Consider the following 6,079-nt stretch of genomic DNA (forward strand, 5'->3'; position numbering starts at 1 on the left):
GTATTGGAATGCACCCTTCTCTTTATTAAACAAGAGTCCAATTTTAACTTTTTAGCTATTTGAATTGTTATGTGATACGGGTTTGAAGTTTCAAATCTGTAGTAATTCTAAATGGATAAGAACACTTTAAATGATTCTTTCCTTAAGTTATATACAAACGTTTTCATTGGTGTATTACATTGTTACAAAGTTAAAGGCTCAGAGCATGTTAATTTTTTTTTATATTGCAATATTCATCTTTTTGGAAGTTTTGGCTACGTTTTTTTTCCCTCTTTTTTTGTTACGCTAATCTGATTGAGTAGAGGCTTTAACTTTGTGTTGCAGATAATCAAATTAAAAAATTTGCTATCTTTGCTTGAAGAACAATGACCACACTTTCAATTCTCTCTAATGCCAAGTCAATAGTGAAAAATATCGATGATATTCTTTTAAGGGAAAGGCTGCTAAGTTTATAGTTATTTTAGTAAAATAAATAGAATAAAACTCTAATTAGATTCTACATTTGCATTTAGTGTTTTTCAATTATAATTGCGTGATTTATGACAAACACTCGACAGACTTAAATCTATTTTAAATGTGCTTTTTTTAATGATCTAAGTAACTATTCGGCAATCTGATGGTTTATTTGATGTTGAGGAGTAATAGTTATGTCTTGAAGCTGAGATAATTTTTCAAATTGATTTAGTTAAGTTTAAGAAAAAATGACTATGGTTCAAGTCAGATATTTGGTTTCTTAAATTTTAATGAATAGACGTGCTTTCTTTTCTTTTATGTTTAGTTTATGATACTAGAAAAAACTAATAATATACCAATACTCAATAATCTTTTGGATACGATCAAGTTGTAGAAGGTTGGATAGTGCTCTGTACAAATATAAACAATACTACTGTAAGTTTAGCGCTTTGTATGCTAAATGCGTATAGTCCTTTGTTCGTTGTTCGTTGTTCGTTGTACTTAAAAAGTGCTAACATAGAAAAGATTAAAATAGGACATATGAAACTTGATTGTCTGTCGGATAAACTTCAAGAAAGCAACAAGGAATACAACTATGCAAGATTGTGAGTCACTACTAGAATTCCGGAAAAAAGCGACCAAACTTTAGCAATCAAAATTGGTCTGTCAAGAAAAGCGATGAAAGTTGGCCGCTAAATTGGCGAAAATAATAAAATAATTATTTGATATAGATTAGCGACCAAGGTTGGTCGCTACTTCGTCATTACTTCGTCGCTAATTTCGTCAAAATATTGACCGGACTAGTCAGACTTGCTTGGTCAAAGGTATACTGAGATTAGCGACCAACGTTGGTCGCTACAGGGGACCCACTTATAATAATTATAATATTATTTAAAAAAATTATAAAATATAAATAAATATAATTTAAAATTAGCGACCAAAGTTGGTCGCTAATTAAGGGGTAAGCAGATAGCGACCAACTTTGGTCGCCAAAAATGGGACCCAGTTATAAAATTTTAATAATTATATTTTTATTTAAAAAAATTATAAAATATAAAAAAATATAATTCAAATTTAGCGACCAAAGTTGGTCGCTTAAAAAAATAGAGACCAACTTTGGTCGCTAATCTGGGACCCAGTTCTAATGTTTAACAATTATATTATTATTTTAAATATTATATAAAATATAAATAAATCTGATTTAAATTTAGCGACCAACTTTGGTCGCTAATTTAAATTTATGTATATTTAGCGACCAAAGTTGGTCTCTTTTCAGGTCAACAATGGTCAAAATTAAAAATCACTTTTGTATTTACTATCTATATATATATATAAGCTATATTCGATATAATATTAGCTAATGCACTAATACTTAGTGCATAGTATAGTATAGTATATATATACTAAGTGTATTATATAATACACTATACTATATATATAGTATAGTTTATTATAAATCAAGGTATATTCGATATATATAGTATAATATAATATATAATATATAAGCTCTCTCTCTCTCTTGCTATATATATATATATAAGAACATGAAGCACTCGGAACACTGGGACGGGTTCATTTAGGTATTGATACACTTGTAAATTGATTTATCGACTTATAACCCACTCATATGCATATATATATATATATATAAAAGCTCTCAACTTGTGTGTGTGTGTGTGTGTGTATATATATATATATATATATATATATATATATATATATATATATATATATATATATATATATATATATATATAAGCTATATTCGATATAATATTAGCTAATGCACTAATACTTAGTGCATAGTATAGTATAGTATAGTATAGTATATATATACTAAGTGTATTATATATACTAAGTGTATTATATAATACACTATACTATATATATAGTATAGTTTATTATACATCAAGGTATATTCGATATATATAGTCTCTCTCTCTCTCTCTCTCTCTCTCTCTCTCTCTCTCTCTCTCTCTCTCTCTCTATCAAAATTAAAAATCACTTTTGTATTTACTATCTAAATAATATAAATGTAACACGTTAACACTTTTGTAATACAAAGGATGAATAGACTAAAATATACTCTAACATGCTATATATGCAGTTAAGCAGTACAACGAAGCGTGCGTGTGTGTCTATATATATATATATATATATAAGAACATGAAGCGCTCGGAACACAGGGACGGGTTCTTTTAGGTATTGATACACTTGTAAATTGATTCATCGACTTATAACCTACTCATATGCATGTATATATATTAACAATAAATTAAAACGTCTTAAAAGTAATTTATTTTTTTTAGAAATAACGACCAACTTTGGTCGCTATTTTGGTCAAACAGTCAAAAAATAGCGACCAACTTTGGTCGCTATTTTGGTCAAAAAGTCAAAACTTATTTAGCTACCAAATTAGCGACCAAAGTTGGTCGCTATTTTAATTCCAGTGTCAAAACCGGGTTTCCCCTCCCATTCTTGCAAAAAATTTCCCCAAAATCTCTCTTTTCTCTCTCACACTCAAACCCCCCCCCCCTCCGACTCACAGCAGCAGCGACGCCACCGATGACCACCGACGGTAGTAGCTCCATCGCCGGCGACCTCCATTCCCAAGGTAGGTTTCTCTCTCCTTTCTTTGTTTTTTTCGAATATCTCCATGTTAGGGTTCAAAGTTATATATTATTTGTTCAACCATGTTAGAGTTCAAAGTTAATTTCTCCATGTTAGGGTTCAAAGTTAATTTCTCCATGTTAGGGTTCAAAGTTAGCTCAACCATGTTAGAGTTCAAAGTTATATATTATTTGCAATTTTTAGGGTTCTTATTAATACATTTAGTCCAAAATATTTAGTTGTACCTACTAATTTGGGAAAGAAATTGTTTGAAGAGAAGAAACCTTAAGAGTTGCACCTTTAGGATTATGTATTGGAATTTTAGTTTATAAATTGAAATTTTAGGATATGACTTGAACTTTTGTGGATATGAGTTGAACCTTTAGGATATGAATTGAAATTTTGGTTTATGTATTGGAATTTTAGTTTATAAATTGAAATTTTAGGATATGACTTGAACTTTTGTGGATATGAGTTGAACCTTTAGGATATGAATTGAAATTTTGGTTTATGTATTGGAATTTTAGTTTATAAATTGAAATTTTAGGATTTGACTTGAACTTTTGTGGATATGAGTTGAACCTTTAGGATATGAATTGAAATTTTGGTTTATGTATTGGAATTTTAGTTTATAAATTGAAATTTTAGGATTTGACTTGAACTTTTGTGGATATGAGTTGAACCTTTAGGATATGAATTGAAATTTTAGTTTATGTATTGGAATTTTAGTTTATAAATTGAAATTTTAGGATTTGACTTGAACTTTTGTGGATATGAGTTGAACCTTTAGCATATGAACTGAAATTTTGGTTTATGTATTGGAATTTTAGTTTATAAATTGAAATTTTAGGATACAACCTTTAGGATATGAATTGAAATTTTGGTTTATGTATTGGAATTTTAGTTTATAAATTAAAATTTTAGGATATGACTTAAACTTTTGTGGATATGAGTTGAACCTTTAGGATATGAATTGAAATTTTGGTTTGTGTATTGGAATTTTAGTTTATAAATTAAAATTTTAGGATATGACTTGAACTTTTGTGGATATGAGTTGAACCTTTAGGATATGAATTGAAATTTTGGTTTATGTATTGGAATTTTAGTTTGTAAATTGAAATTTTAGAATATGACTTGAACTTTTGTGGATATGAGTTGAACCTTTAGGATATGAATTGAAATTTTGGTTTGTGTATTGGAATTTTAGTTTATAAATTGAAATTTTAGGATATGACTTGAACTTTTGTGGATATGAGTTGAACCTTTAGGATATGAATTGAACCTTTAGGATATGAATTGAAATTTTGGTTTATGTATTGGAATTTTAGATTGCGGGAGGATTTTGTAGAAGGAGTTGATGACTTTATTAGAAATGCAATGGAACTTCCACCAAGAATAACTAAGACACGGTACCCGGTAGAGTGTGCCTTTAATTGTTCTTCTCATTAGCGACAATGATGATGAGAAGGCAATGACATGTGTATCAACTAGTGATGGCGTAGGTAGGAATTTAACATTTCCTAAGTAGATAAAAGAGGTTATAGAGGAATTCTCTACTTCATTTTCCAAGAGGAAAAGAAGTTTAATTGAGAGTGACAAGGTTGATGGTGATGGAATGTTTTACCGTTTGTTGTGGCAGTTCCCATAAAACGGGGATCATAAGACTCTATGATGACAAAGACGAAAGGGAGTTTTATTCTCAACTTTCTTCCAAGTCTGATCCGTAAAAGCTTAATGGAATTGGTGATATTTATTCGGATTCAGACAATGATTTAAGTGACAAAAGTATGGAAATGCTAATAAAAAGAATTAAAGGTAAAATATTTTTCTTGGAAGAGTAGGATGCTTCACGTTCATGCAGAGTTCAGCATCCTCCTCTACCAAGAAAAATGTTTTACCTTTAATTCTTTTTATTAGCATTTCCATACTTTTGTCAGTCAAATCATTGTCTGAATCCGAAGAAATATCACCAATCCCATTAAGCTTGTACGGATCAGACTTGGAAGAAAGTTGAGAATAAAATTTCCTTTCGTCTTTGTCATCATAGAGTCTTATGATCCCCGTTTTATGGGAACTGCCACGACCAACGAAAAACATTCCATCACCTTCAACCTTGTCACTCTCAATTAAACTTCTTTTCCTCTTGGAAAATGAAGTAGAGAATTCCTCTATAACCTCTTTTATCTACTTAGGAAATGTTAAATTCCTACCTACACCATCACTATTTGAAACACATGCCATTGCCTTCTCATCATCATTGTCGCTAATGAGAACAACAATTGATCAAAGACACACCCTGTCAGGTACTGTATCCAAGTTATTCTCTGTATCCAAGTTCATCCCGAGTAATAGTACCACGAGGATAATCACCAAAGCCACCAGACAGCTTTATGATGCCAATGAAGCAAGATGAACTATTCAATGAAACTCGTATTGTAAAGAAGAAGAAAGAGACTGATTCAGAAAGGTGGGTTGAGGGTCGAGCCTCGACTATACATGTAAGTTTTTTACTTTTCATTAAGTATTTTGATTTACTTTTATATAAATTTTGAAATACTAATTCAATATAATTTTTCTTATAGGTTCGCTTCACAGCTGATGTGGGGGAATTCATACGCAGTCAGCCACCTAATGAGTCGGGCAAGGCAATCCAACTTTCGGATGAGGATGCTGAAAGAACACTCCTTGAGTACTTTATATACTTTGAACTAGACAATAGAACCCGTTTTCGAATGCGATTGTAATAAGCGTTAACTTAGTTTTGTTAGCTTAATGTGTTAGTTCTATTGAACTTTATACTTTGTTGCTTTTAATTGTTGTTGTTGTTGGCATAAAATGCCTGTTTAGGATTTTTGGTAAGCTGGCAGGTGGTGTAGTTGCCAAAACAGGCAGTTTCTGCCAAAAATATACCAAGAAAAGCGACCAACTTTGGTCTCTAGTTGGCCGCTTTTCACTTAAAAATAATTTTCTGGGCAATAGCGACCAACCTTGGTCTCTACTTAACCCAGATTTCTAA

This window comes from Nicotiana tabacum, chromosome 5 (genome assembly GCF_000715075.1).
Source record: "Nicotiana tabacum cultivar K326 chromosome 5, ASM71507v2, whole genome shotgun sequence".
NCBI lineage: Eukaryota > Viridiplantae > Streptophyta > Magnoliopsida > Solanales > Solanaceae > Nicotiana > Nicotiana tabacum.